We start from the raw sequence: 22,066 nt of genomic DNA on the forward strand, positions 1-22,066 counted from the left end.
CTTTGCTTTCCTGTTAGGATTTGCTTTGCTTTATTAGACTGTGAAACAGTCCTGTTTATTCGCAAACTGCAAAGACTCGCATGAAAACATACTGTAGCGCCTGTAAGCCCACGATCGAGAGGGTGAATCCACACTTTGGCAAATGGACGTTGTTGACTGATTTCCGTGAACTGTATTTAGCTTCATAATCTTCAACTGGTAGTTGAGGATAGGCAGGGAGCAGGTGGATTATATGCATAAAAGATATGATTAGAAAAAAAAAAAGGTCTCCTAAAACTCTCCTCAAATAATCTAACAAACATACAAAGTAGCCACATTACTCCCTGTGAAGTTTCTGATTTTTATTCAAATTATTAGGCTTTTAGTTATGTAAAAGTCATCGTTTCAATGCCAAAAGAACCTTTTCTGTTAGAATAAGTGAAATAGGTATTTTATTTTACCTAAGTATGTCTAATATAACATGTACTTAGGTTAAAATAGGTACACACTCAATTGTAAACACAGTATGGAGAATCATTTTTAATGCAGTAAGGCATACTCAAATATTGATGAAGAGCCTCTGGCTTTTCCCATATACGTTCCTGTGAGAAGAAAGAATGTTGGTGATAAAGTAGTACTAGATGGTATTCTCAACTTTCTGGAATCTTTCCTGCAGAGTTTATCTGTTAATGAAAATATTTGGTTTCACATCTATCTGATCATCTGAATGAGAGAAGCACCTCCTCAGGGAACAGGAGATATCAAACTCTCCTAACACACCTCATCTTTAAAAAACCTGTTACTGTCTCCAGATGTTCACTGTTACACCCTGCAAATTCACCATATGCTATTCTTTCAAAGAAGACCACAGGAAAGAAATGGTTGGTGAAGACTTACAGCTCATTTGACTCTCTAAGTCTTCTCAGTTGTGTCTATATTACAGAAATTTTCAGTTTTTTTTTTTTTTTTTTTTCAAATAGGAGTAGCTATTTGGGCAAAGAGTGGTTACCGAGAATTAAATCTCTGTTTTCTTTCCCCTGTTTTAGGATATTCCTATTCCTCCTATATTTGATTATGAAACTATAAGAGCAATATCCATATAATCTCATTTTGTGGTTGTAAAAGGTAAAGAAAAAATGCAAACTAAAATGCCTCAAAGCCAAACCAAGAGAAGGGATAACTTACAAAGCTCAGCAAGATAAGCTTCTAACTCCTTACTCCCCATCCTCTTGGTCCACCAGTGACAAGATTAGGATGATAAAAGATGGAATGACATCTCAGTTCTGCTGGAGGACTTGAATTTAGATTTAGATCCTTAGGCTGGGTGTAAACTGTCCTGTCATCTCTACCATAGTATTCCTTCCCTTTTGTGTTTCTTTCCCCTTCTACATTTTTATTAGTGTTGCATTGTGCTGTGACATTGTTTCATTTACTTACATGTTGCATTACAACCTGGGAAGCCAAGTAAATAATTAAAATACAAACCTTCGTTTTAAACAATGACTCTGTATTTACGTAGTTTCACAAATACATTAAAATTTTCTGAAATCAGAGCAAAGACTCCATCCTTTAATAAATACTGCACTGGTATCAAAGATTGGTTAGCAAAGAAATGTAATTTTTCTGTTTACTGAACACATATTTGATAAGCACCGCTTGTGGGCAGGCAACATGTTTGGCTTCACAGATATCACAGTGGAGAAGCTTAGTAACTGTGCTTTTGTGAAGTTTAGTCTAGTGATCATCCAATAAAAGTGTTTTATCACTAAGAAAGGTGTTATGATGACTATGATAAGTTTTAAACCCAAAGAAAAAAATACTTTTTAATTAACTTATAGACATTAACAAGATTAAGGGTAAAGGAATATAGACCCTTTGCAAATTCTAAATGACTATTTTCCCCTCTCCTTTTCCCAGGGAACTGGAGGAGAAAATTTTAATTTGGTTAATTATGAGTGATTATAAAAAAGAATGGGAACAGTATCAACACAATAATATAGGAGAAACATATAGAGGGGCACCAAAATGACCAATTGTTGAAGAACACACCATAACAATGTTGCCATGGAGAAGTTGAAAAACTTGTTCTGACATTCTGCCATGAATTTTCATAAGGACACAATGAAGGGATTGCTTCTGTGAATGAAAACTACAAGGCTTTAGGTAAGAATTTCATTGGGTGGGGCTGAAGCTGCAGTAGAAGATGATGACCAAAAGCTGGTAAAACTTAAGTAAAAAGTAAAACTAAAATTATAACATCGCAAATTAAGAATAAATATGGAAGAACACACACTGAGATAAACATCGTATGGGAAAGAGGACAAAAAATAAGAAAGACTAGTAAAAGGAACTTGAAATAAAGAAAGAGATGAACAGGATTAGAGAGAATATGAAAGATGGAGAAAACAGGCGAAAGTAAGAAAATACAAATTATGAAAAAGAATAAATCTTCAATATTATTAAAGAAAAAAAACATTCTTGAAGTGAAAGACTTGAAATTTCATTTTTAAAGGATACAGCGATCACTAAAAAAAACTGTCACCACGAAGATGTATCATAATACAATAACTAGAATGTAAATATAATAAAGAATCTTTGGGGTTGAAAGAGATGAAAAAAGCAATCACTAGCAAACGAAGGAAAATATTGAGATTGGCTTCAAGATTCTTCGCTATAACAAGATACCAAAGTCCACAAAATGCCAGCATAAGAGTTAAGGCTTTTCTTATTTAGCTAGTCCTTCAAGTATTGTATCTTCCCTGGTGACTTAGAGGTTAGAGCGTCTGCCTCCAATGCGGGAGACCCGGGTTTGATCCCTGGGCCCGGAAGATCCCCTGGAGAAGGAAATGGCAACCCACTCCAGTATTCTTGCCTGGAGAATCCCATGGACGGAGGAGCCTGGTAGGCTACAGTCCACAGTCTCACAAACAGTCAGACAGGATTGAGGGACTTCACTTTCACTTTCAAATGTCATAGTTGTAAACAAAGTTTTGAACATCCAAGCTATCTTCAGAATAGAGCATGGATTTTAGCTTCTAAGTGATAAATGGAAGTGATAATCTTGGATCAAGGACTGGTTGTGAGCATTGAATGTATTTAATTATTGACCTGAAATACGAGAATGTAAGAATTAGAGCAAAATGATAGTATATAAATCTCATAGATGCAGACAATATAATAATATATATCTAAACAGAATTTGGATGAGAAGGGCAAGAAGAAAAAGATAAGATATAAAGTCATTGATTGTCTAAAGCTGAGAGTCAAAGAAAATCATTCAAAGGGACAAATAAGTGGTCTAACATATTTAACAATACAAGAATAAACTGTAATCAAGATAGTATTAAATACTAATTTTTATCATTACTTATTTTAGCAAACTAATAGATACACTGTAATAATAGAAAATGCAGTCGTTTTTGCATTAGTAATGAAGAAATAAAAGCATCAAAGAATAGACCGTAAACACTGAGGATACACATATATAGAAATAAATTTTTAAAAACAGATCACAGAGCGAAGGAATTTTATGAACTTAAAAAGCAAAAATCTAACAAAACAATATAGCAGAACTAACAGTAAACATATGTTCATATTATTAAATGTGAGTAGGATTATCTCATCCTCTATAAGGAAGTAGACATTTTAGATTGGATAATGAAACAAAATAAAATTTTATACCTACAAGATAACTCAGAATATTAGAAAAATAAAAGGATAGGCAAACATAACAGGCAAATACATACTCTTGATTGGAGGCTCGGTGTCATACAAACCAGAAACCCATTAAACAAAATGAAGAAGGATAATTTATGATTGTAGTAATAGGTACTTTCATATGCATACAAAAGAATTATGAATACCTATGTCTGAAGAAGGGAATGACCATCCACTCCCATATTCTTGCCTGGAGAATTCCATGGACAGAGGAGCCTGGCAGGAATATCTATGTACCAAGCAGTATAACACCAACATGACTGCTGAGTTGGCCAAAAAGTTCATTCTGATTTAAAACCTGAACGAACTTTTTGGCCAACCCAACATATCAGAAATTATACACGTACAAGATAGCATGAAGTACACTATTAGTAGGAGCCTTAATACTTTTAATACATGAGAGTCCACATGTACAGACAATAAACAAAGATATTAAAGATTAAATATTGTATACTCTTTCCAGCCCTAACTTAGTTAGGAACATCAGTGGAAAATTCTAGCTAAAATATTAACAAATAAACTCTAACACATTAATTGATTGAAGAGTATTAAAAGAACAAGATGTCATCACCAAGTGTGATTTTTCTCTCAAAAAATATAAGGGAAACAACATTTCTATACTACAAAATTTATTAAAATACTTCATCACTTCCCTCATCTATAAAATGAAAATAAAATATCAGTACCCACTTTATAGGAATTTTTACAATGATTTAAAGAGTTATTGCACACAAAATCTTTAGCAAGAATGCCTGAAATATAGTCAGCTCCTCATAAATGTTATCTGTTGTGTTTATCAGCTTTCAAAAGATATTGAAAAATGATTGTGCTTATGATAATAATATAAATCTTGTTTTCATTTTCTTCAATAACTTGTGTTGATTTATTAATGTTGCATTCTCTTTTGTCCCTTCTCCTCAGGGTTTTCATTATTAATTTTTAGATCCTGTGTTCTTTTTGTGTTATTATTAAAATACTGCTAAGCATTAAAATCAATTTGCAAATTATGAGTGTACTGAAAACTATCCATTTAAAAATAATTTTGAATTATATTACTAATATTTAAGTGCATTCTCTCTCTTTTTCATAGATTTAATTTTTTTGATAAGTTTTAGGTTCATAGCAAAATGGAGCGGAAGGTAGAGAGTTCAGTTATATCTGTATTCCCGTCTTACACATACCCTCTGTCACTATTTACATTCTGCACCGGAGTGGTACATTTTCTCCAAATAATGAACTTATACTGAAGCAGAGTTACCCTAAGTCTACAGTTTACATGAGGATTCAGTCTTGGTGTTGCACATTCTGTGGGTCTAACAGCTGTGTAATGACCTGTCCACCAGTGGAAAATCATACAGAATAGTTTCACTCCCCTAAAATCCTTTGTTCCACCTATTTCTCCCTCCTTCCCTAACCCCTGGGAACCACTGACTTTTTCATTTCCTTTGCCTTTTCCAGAATGTCACACAGTATATGTAACCTTTTCAAATGGACTCCTTTTATTTAGTAATATGCATTTAAGGTTCTTCCCTGTCTTTTCATAGCTTTTCCACCCTATGAATTCTATTTTTTAAAATATTAAGACTGTTACTAGCTTTGGTTTTGCTGATTTTGGACTAGTATATCTTACTGGATGTGTTTTGTGTGGTGTATACACCTATACACCTCATTTTTCAGTTCCTCTTATTTAATAAACGTCTGAAGGATGAGCTGAGGCTGCAACTCATAATGCAAATGTGGCCAAAGTGTCTTTTTGTTTTTCTGCTTTAGCCTGTTCATGATCAAATCTCAACAAGAGACTCTAAGAAAATTTGTACTCTACTGATAGGTTCTTTCCGATATTGCTAGTGTTAGTCTAATTTTTATTTCTCTTTAAGTAGCCACTCTTATTGTTCACTTGTGGGGATATATTGATTTATTTCTATTCTTCTCAGAAGTGTCACTTGAATGTTTCATACTATTTGACACTTGGTAAGCTTTTTCCAGGGCTTCCCTGGTGGTTCAGATGTTATAGAATCTGCCAGCAATGCAGGAGACCTGGGTTTCATCCCTGGGTCAGGAAGATGCCCTGGAGAAGGGAATGGCTACCCAATCCAGTATTCTTGCCTGGAGGCTTCCTTAGGCAGAGGAGCCTGGTGGGCTACTGTCCGTGGGGTCGCAAAGGGTTGAACACAACTGAGCACCTACACACACACACAGGCTTTTCCCTGTGAAAATAATTAAATCTTTAGTTCTAGGAAATTGTTACCAATAATTTTTTAAAACACTTTCCTGTTTTTTTTTTTTTCATTTTCTTCTATGAATTGTCTTAAACAAATATGAATAAAGAGTTAATATAGCCTGTCTGATCACTCCATTTTGCATACCTCCATGTAAGCCTGGTTCCATGATTGACCCAAAAATGTCTTTGGATGTGGCTGTTAAGAAGCTTTTTAAGTTAATGATTATTCTTTTACACACCTAGAAGAGTGAACTGTGTTGCTTATTCTACCTTGTCAGGATTGCCTTGCACAAAAGTTGAGATTGACGATGTGCACCTGGCATCATTTTTTTGGGTGCTAGGTTTCAGTTATCATGATTGGTTACTTAGCAGGATATGCTTATGTGACAGCCCCCTTAAAGCCTCAGACATTGAAGGCTTGAGTGGATGTTTTACTTGAGCAGTAACCACAGTGGTGGTGAACTGTGGTTCACCACTAGAGACAAAACACATTCTGTGCTGAGGCATAGAAAGACTCCATAGATTACTCATGATCTCTGGACTCCATCCATTGCATGCATTTTTCATACCACTTCTGCTGTGTAACCTTGTACTATGATAAACCCTGAGAGTGACAAATGAAGTCACTCAGTCATGTCCGACTCTTTGAGACACACTATGGACAGAAGACTGCCAGGCTCCTCCGTCCATGGGATTTTCCAGCAAGAATACTGGAGTGGGTTGCCATTTCCTTCTCCAATAATAAACCCTAACCAAGAAAAAAAGGCAAAACTCTTTTCGGAATTCTTTGAATCAAAAGTGTGGGGTATAGAGACCTCCAAAACAACAAATGTTGAGACATTTGAATAAGCTTCTATTTCCTCTCAGACGTCTTTCAAGCTTATCTCTTTTTATCCTTGCTGTCATTTGAAATTATTTCTTAATTTAATTTCTAGTTTACCAATTTTACGTGTAAATAAGTCTGGTCTTCTGCTTATCCTATCTATTGAAATGTTTTGTTATTGTTGTTTATTTTAATAATTATATTTTCCTTTAACAAGGTCTTGATGTGGTTCTTTGAAAATTTCTGATTCTTTTGCAAAATTTCTCCTTCTTGATTCATTGTCACTGTTCTTGCTACATCATTTACTATTCTTGTTTTATAGATATGATTGCATACTTTATCTCTGTGTAGACAATATATATGAGCATTTAAAGTTTTTTCAGATTATGATGCTAACATTTCCATAAGAATAAATTTTTCTTTTGTTGAGAATATGACCTCCTTTCATAGGCTGTTGTCTGATGGCTGTGATGTAACCTGCTGGAAAATAGCTGTGCCTTAATTGATTAATTAATTGATAGTATACACTGACAAGGTGAGAAGTGATGGTTTTCTGACCATGCAATTCTAGGCTACTTCGTGTGGCATTGCTTCACCCTTGGCTTTGGAAGGAAGAAGTAGGGAGAAAGTAAGAGGGAGGAAATTGTGGTTTTCAGCTCCCAGGTTTGAATGACATTGAACACCAATGTCATGAATTCAGTAACATCTCAACCATCAGAAAATCTGTGTACAACTTGCCCTTGCTTATATCTGTATTTTCCTTAATATTTTCTTATTCATGTAAATTTTCTTTTTGTCTGTCTTTCAGCATTATGTTTTATGAGACTACTTAATATATATTAATTTATGCTTATTTAGATCCTTAATTACCAGGAGTATATTGAAGCTGTTCAAATATCCCCATGGACGTGTCATTTACCAAATCTTTTTAATTTTTTGTACAGCTTCTTGCTTGCCCTATATTATCTCACTGCTTTAGGCAAATGTGATGTGGAATAGTTACCACTGATTGTTTTCAACAAATACCCTGGGGAGAAGATTCTTTCCACTATATTAGTGTGAGCACTGAGTCAGTGTAAATAAAGAAGACCCCTGTGATTTTAACTGCCAGGCAGATCAACTCACTAAAATTTCTCTGGTCATGGGATTCCTACACAATTTACCTTCACTAGTTGCTGCGAGGCTGCGGATTTTCACAGTTAGTAAGGTTACAAAGCTGTTGGTTTCCGGGCCACTGCAAAACTGGACAGAGGAAATTTGGGACAGAAGTTAAAATGTGACAAAACTCTTATGGTGGTTCAACCATTTGTATTCTTTAATAACTGCTCTTAAGATTGTTGTAAGCCTTTGGTTAATTTCTAAATTTCTGAAAAAGTTGATTTTCACAGTTTCTGACTATGCTTTCATTGCTTTTTCTATTGTTTGATGAATGGTTCTAATAAATACTAACCACTGCAGTGAGTGTGTTGGTATTATTTGAAAATCAGTTGAGTCTGGTGTGTTTCAGATTGTTTTATGCTGATCCTTATCAATATAATTATCTTACAGTCAAATTTATTTATAAATTACGTTTCTACTAAGAAAACTATTTCTAGATTCTAACCAATACCTGACAAATATCTCTACACACACATATATATACCTGCATATGTATATATATTTAATTTTATTTATTTATTTTTGGCTGTGCTGTCTACTTATATTTCATGTATATTTAACTTTATTAAAATTATACCATAATCATTAAAATTATCAATTACACTGTATTATAATTTCATTTGTTGATTTTTTTATGCATCTTTTATACCATCTTGAGAACATTGTCTGAAGCTTGTCTGGTATTTTAGAAAGAGTGAGGTGTATATATTCTAATAGTGCACTTATTTATCACTCTTGAAAGCAGTCATTAATTAAAAAATGAGCAGTGATGCAATTTTCTAACCAATGGCAAGAGACATGTCTGTTCAAATACATACAGAGAGATAGCAAGAGAACCTCTATTCCAATATTTTTTTTAAAAATGTATTATAACCTGCCTAAAAAGTGAATCTGCTCACAGTACATAATAAGTTTAATTAAGTTGCTTCTTAGTATATTTTCTATTTGAGTCAAACAGTTGTAGAATTCTTGAAACATCTTCATAAAATTTCAGGTTTCCAAGAAACACAATTGTGAGTCCTGAGGCCATTTTTGTTGTTTTCTTGTGAAATCCTCCAAGTGAATACATAGCCATAAGGGTAAATATGGAAACAGAGAAAAGGTAAGTAGGACAAAGTTTTAAAAAAATTACTGAGATAAAAAGTAAACACCGAAGCGCTGCAATTGAAATGACCAGTTCAGATGGTATCTTTGTAAATATCACCCAGGCTCCAAAAGTAGAACTGATAGCTGTTTGCTCTTTCTATATTACTTTTTTCACAACTCTATCTTGCTATGAGTCACTGCCTTCTTTGTAGTATAGAATAAGTTACCTCCCTTATAAGACTGTGAGGACTTCAGAGGAAAAACCTATTGTTAGGCATATTTTTAATGCTCTATCTCTAATAAGTAGCAAAGGTAGTACTCTAGGAATATTTGTAGAATTAAACAATAAATGCATATATACTTGATAAAGGTAATTCAATAATTCTTTGCTAAAAATTAAGAAATTTACAGTTTAAAGACTGTCTTACAGCTATGAAACTCATGCTTAAACTTTAATATAATTTTTCCTATGAATAACCTACTTTTTCTACATCAGCGACTGTAATACTGTAGAAAAGCATTGTCACTTATAAGCATGATATTTGTGGGAATGAAGGTTGGGTTAACTGGTGGAGGTGATGATGACCTCATGCTAACTAATTTGAAAGTTTTTTGTGATTTGTGATTCTGACAAGTTAGAATGAGATATTCACAGAAGAAAGCTTTTAATTAATATCTTTTTCTAGAGTCAGAAATATATTAACTGTAAAAGAAAATTATATACAAATTGAAGAATATATAATACAATTAAATTACCTTCAAGTTCCCTCCTAAATTATGAATATTTGTTTTAGGTCTCTTATATTAAATGAAAACTAAGTTCAACTTAAACTGCATTTAGTAGAATTTTTAAGTAACTGGAATCTGTGGGATTTGGGAAAAGAGGAAGGACACTGGAAGAGTGAATTATATTCCCTTCTTAGAAGGTCAGAAATTGACTGCTTAACCATGAAATTTTAGGCTTACATGAAGCTAATTATGGGGGTGGGTGAAGGGACTATAAGTTGGTTTGGGTAGATTGATAAAATTGGAATTACTATATTAGAGAAACAACCGGTCCATTGTATGTTAAGACAAATTCTCAGCCATCTTCATTTCAGATTTGTTAAACTTTATTGTAACAACACAACAGTGATAAAAATTCATAATATACTGAGCTTCCTTTGTATGATGAGTGCTCTGCTAGACATTTACTGCTATCTTCTTTAGTCCTTATTATTGTACTCAGTGAAGAAAGCTGAGCGCTGAAAAATTGATGCTTTTGAACTGTGGTGTTGGAGAAGACTCTTGAGAGTCCCTGGGACTGCAAGGAGATCCAACCAGTCCATCCTAAAGGAGATCAGTCCTGGGTGTTTATTGGAAGGACTGATGCTGAAGCTGAAACTCCAATACTTTGGTCACCTCATGCGAAGAGCTGACTCATTGGAAAAGACCCTGATGCTGGGAGGGGCTGGGGGCAGGAGGAGAAGGGGACGACAGAGGATAAGATGGCTGGATGGCATCACCGACTCGATAGACACAGGTTTGTGTAGACTCCGGGAGTTGGTGATGGACAGGGAGGCCTGGCGTGCTGCGGTTCATGGGGTCGCAAAGAGTGAACACAACTGAACGACTGAACTGAACTGAACTGAACTGATTGTACTCAGTTGTGTCCGACTCTTTGTGACCCCATGGACTATAACCTGCCAGGCTCTTCTGTCCATGGGATTTCCCAGGCAAGATTACTGAGTGGGTTGCCATTTCCTGCTCCAGGGGACCCTCCCCACCCAGGAATAGAACCTGTTTCTTGAGTCTCTTGCACTGATAGGAAGATTCTTTCGCATTGCACCTTCTGGGAAGCCTTCTCTAGTCCTTACCAGCTGACACTGGAGAGTAGTTCTTGTCTTTCATTTGACAATTTTCTTTACAACTGAGTAGCTACTCTTTCCAGGAGAGAACCGCACTGAAGAGAAAGTTGCTGGTCTCACTTCCATCCTGCCCTTTCACTCACTTTTCCTTGTGGGAAGAGAAGTCATATCTCTAAGCAGTGAAACTAGGGGGACTCATGTGAGGATAGTGTCTTCTGAGGACTTCCTGCTTCTCTTGTCCTGTATGGAAATCACTAAAACTGTTCCAACCGCTTTGTTTAGTTGAGAGTAATAAACTACTTAATTTTGACTTTAGAATTTAATCAGTATTTTCTGATCTAGGTTACCAAGATGAAAATAGATATTCTAAAGTCTAACTTACTCCTGGGTATATCTTCTATTTAAATCTAATTTTAAATAATGAATATAAGTAGCTACATTTTAGGACCAGAAAAACTGAGACTTAGAGAGATTAAATCATGCTTAAGGTCATCTAACTTATAAAAGGTAAGTTGGTATTTAAAATACGGATCTCTCTGTACTTCTTGCTTTCATGTGCCTTTTGCAGTCCTTCCACTCTGCCATCCTTGCCCTTCAGGCCAAACCCTCTAGAGAGAAAATTGGAGACTATGAATGTATAACATGAGCCTATACGTAAATGCACTGTGAAATTGCCATTTCCAGAGTGTGCTGGCATAAAACTGTAACTATTGTTAAAAATGACCAGACTATAAAATAATTATATGAACATGGTGCCTTTTGTCCAGGTGAACATGTAAGCCGTTTAGTCAATTCGAGTAGCCCTTCATTATACTACCTAATGAGTGAATAAATACTATGCCACGTGTAGACTAGATTGTCCTATTTTCAGGAACTAATCTGACTCTCATACTGTTAAATCATATTTGCAGTAAGATGATTTGGCGGTAGCACTTCACAGTGGCTGAAGAGAGACTAGAATTGTGGTCCTCAGTCCTGTTTCCTGTCCTAAGGGAATCAACCCAATGCCTTCCCACTGCGGTCTCCAGAAACAGAGCGATGTCATATGGACGTGGTTCAGAGCAGCAGAGGTTACAGTTTATAAGACATAAGAAGGGACTAGGACCTGCTATCCTGGAGGTAGGTAAGTCGAAGTAGTGAGTCTGACCTGAGAAAGGGGTTAAAAGACCTTAGATAGTGAGGACGAAGTCTCGAGTGGGGCATGGAAGGGAATGTGGAAGGGGAGGGGGAGATTGGTTTAGGGAAGTTATTTATTAAAAGGAAAAGGCTGAAGAATAATAGTGCTAATTTAGAATAGTGCTACCTATAGAATCATTAGCCCACTTTTCACCTTTCCTTCTACCTAACCAGGGAATTGATGAACCTCTTCTACCCTGGAGTTGCAGGAGGAGGCACAATAGAGGTTATTCTCTGCTCGGGGTTTCAGAATACATCTGTCACAGCAAAATAACAAGCATATTTACTAAGGACTTAAACTGTGTAACATTCTGAGAAGGTCTTCAGGATTTAATTCTATTTGATCTTCATAAAAACCTTGAGATAGGTGCTGTTATTATATTCAGTTTATAGATGAGGAAACTGAGAGAAAGAAAGCTTAAATAACATGTTTTAGATCACATAGCCAATAAATTACTTGGTGTGCCGGGCATCCTGATTCCAGGTTCTATATTATTAGCCATTATGTATTACCCCCTTAGGAAGAAGAAATCACTGGGATAAAATATGAGTCTTTGTAGTTGCAAGTCTTATCCTTTGGGATTGTACAAGCAAAATTCACTATGGAGGCAAGGTATGTCAAAGATTGAAGTGAGGAGTGTGACCTCTTTCTTGACACTACCAGTTGAGATAAGAGCTCTTCTCCATTTTCTGGGATCTTGTGTGATCCAAATCGAAAGTGAGCAACAATCCAGAAATATCTCTGATATGAAAATTTTTGAAGGAATCGTGGTAAGTGGGGCTCAAATCACTTATAAGAATAATAAAGCAATGTGACACTTATGAAATGCAAAATACTCTGGAGAAAATATTATCTATTATATTATCTAGTAGTATCTAGTAGTGTATTATCTACTAGTATCTATCACATTAGTAGTGAAGGATATGTATACAGCAGATCCTCCTCCAGTCTCCATACTGAGATTTTGCTCTGCCTTTGGAGACCTAAGAGATTGAGTTCACTCTGTGTGTGTGTTCTGTGTGTTAGGTTCTCAGTCGTGTCTGACTTTTGTGACCCCATGGACTGTAGCCCACCAGGCTCCTCTGTCCATGGAATTCTCCAGGCAAGAATAGTGGAGTGGGTAGCCATTTATTTTCCAGGTCATCTTCCCAACCCAGGGATTAAATCTGGGTCTCCTGCGTTGTAGGCAGATTGTTTACCTTCTGATCCACCAGGGGAAGCCCTGGGCTCATTATACTAGCCCACGATTTTCTGTGCTTCCCTTCCACATCTGTTTGGCACATCACTAAGCAAGAAGTTAAATTCCAATGGAGTCTTGTTATGAAGAGAAATGCAAGGAGTAAATGAGAAAACAAAGTAACTATCTGTGACATGATTTTCTCAAAGGCCCTAGACATGACCCTTCAGTTCAGTCACTCAATCATGTCCGACTCTTTGTGACCCCATGGACTGCAGCACGCCAGGTTTCCCTGTCCATTCCCAGAGCTTACTCAAACTTATGTCCATCAAGTCAATGATACCACCCAACCATCTCATCCTCTGTCATCCCCTTCTCTTCCCACCTTCAATCTTTCCCAGCATCAGGGTCTTTTCCAATGAGTTAGCTCTTCGAATCAAGTGGCCAAAGTATTAGAGCTTCAGCTTCAGCATCAGTCCTTCCAATGAATATTCAGGACTGATTTCCTTTAGGATGGATTGATTTGATCTTCTTGCAATCCAAGGGACTCTCACGAGTCTTCTCCACCACCACAGTTCAAAAGCATTAATTCTTCGATGCTCAGCTTTCTTTATAGTCCAACTCTCACATCCATACATGACTACTGGAAAAACCATAGCTTTGACTAGATGGACCTTTGTTGGCAAAGGAATGTCTCTGCTTTTTAATATTCTGCCTAGGTTGGTCATAGCTTTTCTTCTAAAGAGCAAGCATCTTTTAACTTCATGGCTGCAGTCACCATCTGCAGTGATTTTGGAGCCCCCCCAGAATAAACTGTTTCTGTTTCCATTGTTTCCCTGTCTATTTGCCATGAAGTGATGAAACCTGATGCCATGATCTTAGTTTACTGAATGTTTTAATCCAAACTTTTTACTCTCTTCTTTCACTTTCAACTAGAAAGTTCAAACCCAGGTTGATGCCCCTACTCTATATCTTTTCAGAGGATAGCTAGAGAATGCTCCAATGGTTAAAAATGGAAGCACAAACTCTACGGTGTACTTCACATGCAAGCTTAAAATAAGAAAACAGATCTTAGAGAAAAAGTCTATTTTAGCAGGGGCCCCAACCCCCAGATCATGAACTGGTAGCAGTCTGCGGCACAGCAAGAGGTGAGTGGCTGGCAGCACGCAAAGCTCCATCTGTGTTTACAGCCACTCCAGATCACTTGCATCTCCACCTGAGCTTCACCTCCTGGCAGATCAGCGGTGACATTAGATTCTCATAGGAGCACAAACTCTACTGTGAATGTCACATGCAAGCAATCTAGGTTGTGAGCTCCTAATGAAACTCCTGAAACCATCCTACTACACAGGTCTGTGGAAAAATTGTATTCCACTAAAGTGGTTCCTAATTGGAGAAGGCAATGGCACCCCACTCCAGTCCTCTTGCCTGGGAAATCCCATGGACGAAGGAGCCTGGTGGGCTACAGTTCATGGGGTCGCTAAGAGTCGGACACGACTGAGAGACTTCACTTTCACTTTTCACTTTCATGCATTGGAGAAGAAAATGGTGACCCACTCCAGTGTTCTTGCCTGGAGAATCCCAGGGACGGGGGAGCCTGGTGGGCTGCCGTCTGTGGGGTCGCACAGAGTCGGACACAACTGAAGCGACTTAGCAGCAGTAGCAGCGAAGTGGTTCCTGGTGCCAAAAAGGTCGGAGACCGCTGTATTACAGGGCTTAAAATTGAGGTTACTACCACCTTCAACGATGAAAGTACAGAAATGAGGTCCTTGATCATAAGAAGAGAAAACAATGTGTTCTACGTCATCCTTTATGCAATTGAAGATTAATATAGGTGATGTGATTTCTCAGCAGAGTGATAGATGAGGTTGAAGAGGTAAGCTTAGGTTAAAACCTGGAAGGTCATGATAAAAAATATGGGATTTATCTTAACTGTGATGGGGATTTCCATGGAGAATTTCAGTAGAATGGTGATGTTATCTAATTCATAATCACTTGGGGGTACTACATGGAAAATTCCTCTTAGAGATAGAAGTGCAGGGACCAATTGCAGCATCCCTGGTGTTTGGAAGGTCATAGCTTGCTGTAGGACTGTAGCAGTAGAAAGTAAGAAGTGATGGGGTTTACTATTTATCGTATTAAATCATTGGGTCATAGGAACTTACTACATACACTTAGGAATACCTCTGATAAGGGTAGTCGTGGAGTGCTTAGGTGTTAGGATATCCAAACACTAGCAGTTTCATCCCTTTGAGATCAATTTGGGCTGAGGAGTGAACCCTTTTCTGCTTTTTTGCTGAGTTTCCTTTAGGACTAGGAAGAGAAACTTAAAATAAGAAAACAGATCTTAGAGAAAATTGTTGGAATTAGACAAGGAAAACATGGTAAAACATTTAATATCCTGCATTCTGGCTGTTTGTCAGTGACCTCTTTAAAAATTTACAGAAGACATCTGTACAAAAGACCTTTTTACTGCTTCTCCTTGCACGGAAAGTTGGGTAGCAATCTGCAACACACACACACACACACAAATAATTGTTTCTAGTACATGTTCTTTTTTTTTCTTGCAGTAACAGAAACCTCCAAGTTCAAGTTCAGCTGCATCTATCCAGCTACAGACTATATTTCCCAGCTTCTCTTGGAGACCAGTCTAGATACATGACTACATTCTGACTCATGGAATGTGAAGGTGGGTTATGTGTGCGACCCTACAAGCAATCACAGCTCCAGAAAGAAGTTGCTTACCATTCATTTCTTTTTTCTACTCTTGGCTCAAATTGAAACATAGAAATTATGGTGTGAATTCACTGTAATCATATAGATAATACTAACTGAAGACAGGACAAAGCGGCAGGATGGCATCTGCATCCTTGTATGTCTTCATAGAGAACTACTCTGATTGCCCCTCCATCTGAGGCTGTTACACGAGAGAGAATAATATGCTTCCACGTTTGCTTGAAGAACTGTATCGTAAGGTCTCTTAAAGCAGCACAGACGATGTACTACCTAATACATAATTATTATATGTTGCAAGAAATATAATTTAAATTTAGGCAACTTATTTCTACTATCATTTAAAGAGTAGTTATCTTTGTAGTTTATATGTTTCTACTTTTTCTGAAGTTTATGAATCTTATAATTATAGATGACTAGCAAAGCTGGATCTCTTTCCCACATCATCTATGTGATATTGAGGGCTGCATTTGATGCACCCCCAGAATAGAAAAGTGTGCCCTTCAAATTGCATGTAATTAGAATCAATAAAATACTGAAATTTTTACCTTCAGAAGTGACATTCTAAAATATGATTTGTGGATGTATTGCTGATGAGAATTTGGTTTCTCTGAAATCTTATTAAGAACACTAAAATGTAACTAGTGAATTTATGACCTAATTAATTGTTATGTGCCAAATAGAACTTTGGTGCTTGAGAGGGATATAAATGTTTTAAAGAGGACAGCAGCATGAATTTGTCCAGTAGAGTGGTATGGCCTTGCATAGTGGCAGGCAAAGGCAAATGTCACAGTGGCAGCTGGTATAGACACAGAAACAAACTTTACTGGGGAAATTTACAATTAGAGGAACAGTAAGATGAAGCATGTTGTCCCTTAGGTTCTTATTTTTCCTTGGAGAGACATACACAGTGAAACAGCAATGAGAAATTGCAAAGAATGCCACTGTAGGAATGGGACTCTGTCACCACCATATTCTGTTTATAGGACTGGGTGAGAAGGGCCTTGCAGATGTTTCGTGAGGGATGGCAAAGTGTATAGATTAGCTGTCAGCTGTTCAGGGGAAGGTTTCACCCAAAGACTGGAACACTGATTGTTCAAAACTGTTGTTTACACAGCAAAGATAAATCTGGATGCCCTGTGGGTGACTGATACCTTTGTAGTCCATTCCAGTAGGGTGAAGGGGAGGTTTTTCTTTTTTATTTATCTACTTAAGATGATATCTATTCATTCCATATTCTGAAATATGCACATATTAGCACTTGTATCCATATGCTCCCAACTTCTATCATCTAAACACCAGAATTTTCTTAATTATTTTTATCCTGGCATTTTTAATACCTATTAATATCTTTTTTCCTGAAGTGATTAAAATAAAGATTCTAGATTTATGTCTTGGTTGATTTAATTTCAATATGATATATATACGTGTGTATACATGTATATATATTTTCCAGTAGATTCACATCCATGTTATATTTCAGTATTGATATTCTTTTTAAAAGCACTTTTACTTATACAAGCTGATTTTTAATTCTTATATGTAAATGTGTTAGTTTTCTACCTAATACCTTTGTCTGATACTCAATAACTTCATCATGACTTGTTTTTTGGAACAACACTATTTTTTTCCTAATGAACTCAGCTCTTGTTTACTTTATTTGCACCTGTAAATTGTTTTTTATTGGAGTATAATTGCTTTACAATATTGTGTTAGTTTCTGCTGTACGTTGAAGTGAAGCCGCCATATGTATACACATCCTCCCTCCTTCTTGAACCTGCCTTGCACCACCTCCATCCCACCCCACCGGGTCATCACAGAGCACCACGCTGAGCTCCCTGTGTTATTCAGGAGCTCGCCACTGGCTATCTATTTACACGTGGTAGTGTATACATGCCAGTCCTATACTCTGTATTTGTCTCACCATCCCCTTCCCCACCTGTGTGGATATGTCCGTTTTCTGTGTCTGTCTCCATTTCTGCCTTACAAACAGGATCATCTGTGTGATCTTTCTATATTGCATACATATGCATTAATATGCGATACTTGTTTTTCTCTTTCTGACTTACTTCACTCTGTGACAGACTCCAGGTTCATCCAGATCACCACAAATGGCCCAGTTTTATTCCTTTTTATGGCTGAGTATTATTCCATTGTATGCATGTACCACATCTTTATTCATTCATCTTTAGTTTGTTTCCATTTATTAGGTCATGGCTCTTGTAAATAGTGCTGCAGTGAATATTGGGGCACATATGTCTTTTTTAAATATGGTTTTCTCAGGGTATATGCCCAGTAGTGGGATTGCTAACTCATATGATAGTCTATTTTTAGTTTTCTAAGGCATCTCCATGCTGTTCTCTATAGTGGTTGTATTAATTTGCATTACCACCAGCAGTGCAATTTTTTCTGCTCTATATACTGTTTTCTTCTCCATTTACCCTCTTTCTTCTCCATATTTTACATCTCCTATTGATTTTCCCATATCTACTATCTCTTTCTCATCATTTTCACTTTTTTGGTTCCTTTTTAGGTATATTCATTTAAACATGCTTTGCTCTGTAAAGTGAAAATGGCCCACTCATATTTTTTTGTTTTCCCCTTTGTCCAGTCCACTTCTCTTAACCTTCTTCCTTGTTCTATAAATGTATCTTTATTTGAGTCTCCCAGGTGTCTGCTATTTGAATCAAGGTAAATCTGTAATTGTTAAAGACCTTGATAAATATGTATCATCTCTTGATATACTTTATTAGTTTGGTCCAAACCATATTTTGTATAGCAAACCACTTTCAGAGAAACTATCTTTTTAAATTGTATCATTTTCCTAGTTGCCTGGTAGATATTCTTTTCCCTTTGTATTCATTTTGGTAGCCTTTTCATGGGAAAAATAGAAGAAGCATGAACTTTGTCAATCATATTTTACCAAATGTCTCTAATTTAAATTTTTTTCAAAAGTTCTTAGACATAGTCAGTAAAACCAATGAAGTCTTAATTCCCATGAAAGAGAATTTACCTGAGACAGACATCTCACAATGCCATATTTAGTTGACTAGTGGAGTAAGAAAAATTAAGAAATAAATGAGGAAGCATAGTCTTACCATATAATCAGCTTACCTAGAAGTATTTTCCCAGTGATTAAAAATCTAGGTATTTTCCTGATGATTAAAAAATTATGTTTATGTAAAAAACCTGCAAGGTGAGTAGATAAACAGACTGCAGCACATTTATACCATGCATTAGTATTGAATGATAAAAATATATGAGTTATCATGTGGTGAAAAGACATGGAGGAAACTTAAATCATTTGGCTCAGACTGAAGAACAATGATTACAATTATATGACATTCTGAAAAAGAAAAACTATAGAGACAATAAAAAGATCAGTAGTTTCTGAGGGTTTGGAGTAGACAAGGACTGAATAATCCAAGTACAGGAAAATTTGAAGCTGGTGGAACTATTCTGTATGATACTATAATGGTAGATACACGACATTATGCATGTATCAAGCATGTAGAATTTTACAGCCAAAGAAGAAATCTTAATTTATGCTAATTAAAAAGGAGGTCAGGGTTCTGAGGACAGAATTCAGACTGTGACAAAAGATTCTAACTGTATTACAAATGTATAAAATAGCATCCCTGAAGGGGCTGTTGTGAAAAGATTCTATCTGAAATAATTTGGGAAATGAACTGTGTCTGTAAGACTGAAGGTAAAAGAAAGCATTGTACTGATGAAGCTGATACAGTTATTTCCTCTAGGGGTATGAATGAACAATCCTAACATGGTCATACATGTATAATGAAGCAGATGTATTAAGCAAATGTATGGAGGAGGGTAATTGCTTATTTTGGAATTGGAGTTTACGAATAATTGAAGGGAGGAGGCTAGACCGATCCATGCAATGATGGTTTAGATTTGAAGCCATCAGTAAGAACTCACGTTTAGTTTAGTATAGACACACATGGTGACATAAAAATATTTTAAGTAAAGTTGATTCTTGTTTGCCATGACAGTTATGTTCTATAAAGTTACTCTGAACATTGAATTAGCAAATGCTGAACCATCCCTCTGAAAGGAAATATAGGGTGAGATTCCTATAAGCCTCTGGTCACAACATTTTTGTCAAGTCATCAATACATAAGCTGTTTTGTGTGTGATTCTGTTGAAAGACATCCTATTTAATATATACTGTTGATTCTTCAGTGTTGAACTCACCGCCAACAACAGTATAATCCATGCCTGAGTGAAGCCTATCTAACAGTAGTGTTTTCCTCATGAGGGACATGACAGACTCCTTGGATTTAGGAGCACTAGAAATCACTTTAGCTGACACTTGGGGATCAGATTAAACAGTGCAATCTGTAAGTAAGGAAGAAAAACGTGAAAACATTGCATAAATAGACCATAAGAAGGACTTTTTCTTACATTATAAGAGCTGAATCAAGGAGGCAGAGTGTCCTTGTTTGACCTCAGCTGGGATATATATGCATGTGACTCAAAGTTTTTACTGTCCTGTGATGTCTATAAATGACTGTGAAAGTGCAATGAGTATTGAATTCGGGATTAAAAATAAATTTTAGCAAATATGAAAATACACAAATAAAGGAGGTCTGCTATGGTTTACACACACACGTTAGTGTGTACCATGTGTATTTCTTTGCTCTACCAGCTGAAAGAGTAAAAGAAATGACCCCCCCTGTAGTAACAATTAACCTAGTGCCCAGATCTTGGTTTCTTAGTACCATTTCCAATGACAGGAACCAGGGCTTCCCAGGGAAATACCAGCTTCTAAGATTGGGGCAGGAAATATGCAAGATGAGCCGATAGTATCGTGAAGTACCAGAAAGTAAGAATGTGGTAAAAAATAAAAAAACCAAAAATACACATAAGCTAACCAAGAGAGCTTCTAAAGGAAATCAGTCCTGAGTGTTCATTGGGAGGACTGATGCTGAAGCTGAAGCTCCAATACTTTGGCCACCTGATTGGAAGAACTGACTCCTTTGAAAAGACCTTGATGCTGGGAAAGATTGAAGGCAGGAGGAGAAGGGGATGACAGAGGATGAGATGGTTGAATGGTATCACCAACTGAATGGACATGAGTTTGGGTAAACTCCGGGAGTTGGTGATGTACAGGGAGGCCTGGCATGCTGCAGTCCATGGGGTCGCAAAGAGTCGGACACAACTTTGCGACTGAATTGAACTGAACTGAACCAAAAGAGCTTCTAATGACCAATTCTGGAACAATTTGAACAATAAAATAAAGTATAAAATAAATTTTTATGAATATATACTGATATAAATAAATATTTGGGTAACTTAATATATGAGAAGAAGAAACAAATCTCCCATCTAGGAGAATTCCAAATAATTTATGTTTATACTCTGCCCTCAAGCAGAGAAAACATAACTCCTCATCTGTTAAGTGCAGTTTGTGATTTTTATTTTCTTCCAAAGACTATAGCATGAAAAGGGGAAAAATACAGTAACTTTATAGTGGAGAAATTTGACAATCACTACCTCAGCAAGCGATCAAGGTTAACATCAACAATGATAAATCATGTGGATTGCTAGTACTCTTGATCTGATGTGATGAAAATGGCACTCTATATCTGTGACCTTCCTACCCTAGACCTGTAACTCAGATATAATCATGAGAAAGACATAAAATGCAACAGAGAGCCATCTTACAAATTACCTGATCAGTACTCCTCGAAATAGTCAACATCACTAAAAACAGGAAAAGTCTGATAAAGTGTTATAGCCAAAAAGAACCTAAGGAAGCATGACAACCAAACATAATGTGGTATCCTGAGCAGAAAAGGGATATTAAGTAAAAATTTTAAATGTAAAAGCAATACTTTAGTTAATAGTGGAATATCAATATTGATTCTTCAATGATAACAAATATACCATACTAATGAAATGTGTTAATAATAGGAAAAACTGAGTGTTATATATTAGAAATATGCTCTATCTTCTTAATTTTTTTAATAAATTTAAAACCATTCTTATAGAGATAAATTAAAAATTTTTCCCACACCTTCTAAAATCAAGTATTTTTGTCAATTTTTGTGTTGCTTTATCTCTTTCAAGGTCTCCTCTCTTTTTCTACCTAACTCTTCAAAAGAGTGCTATTATTGGTACAGGT

The sequence above is a fragment of the Muntiacus reevesi genome, chromosome 19, assembly GCF_963930625.1.
Source record: "Muntiacus reevesi chromosome 19, mMunRee1.1, whole genome shotgun sequence".
NCBI classification, from domain to species: Eukaryota; Metazoa; Chordata; class Mammalia; order Artiodactyla; family Cervidae; genus Muntiacus; species Muntiacus reevesi.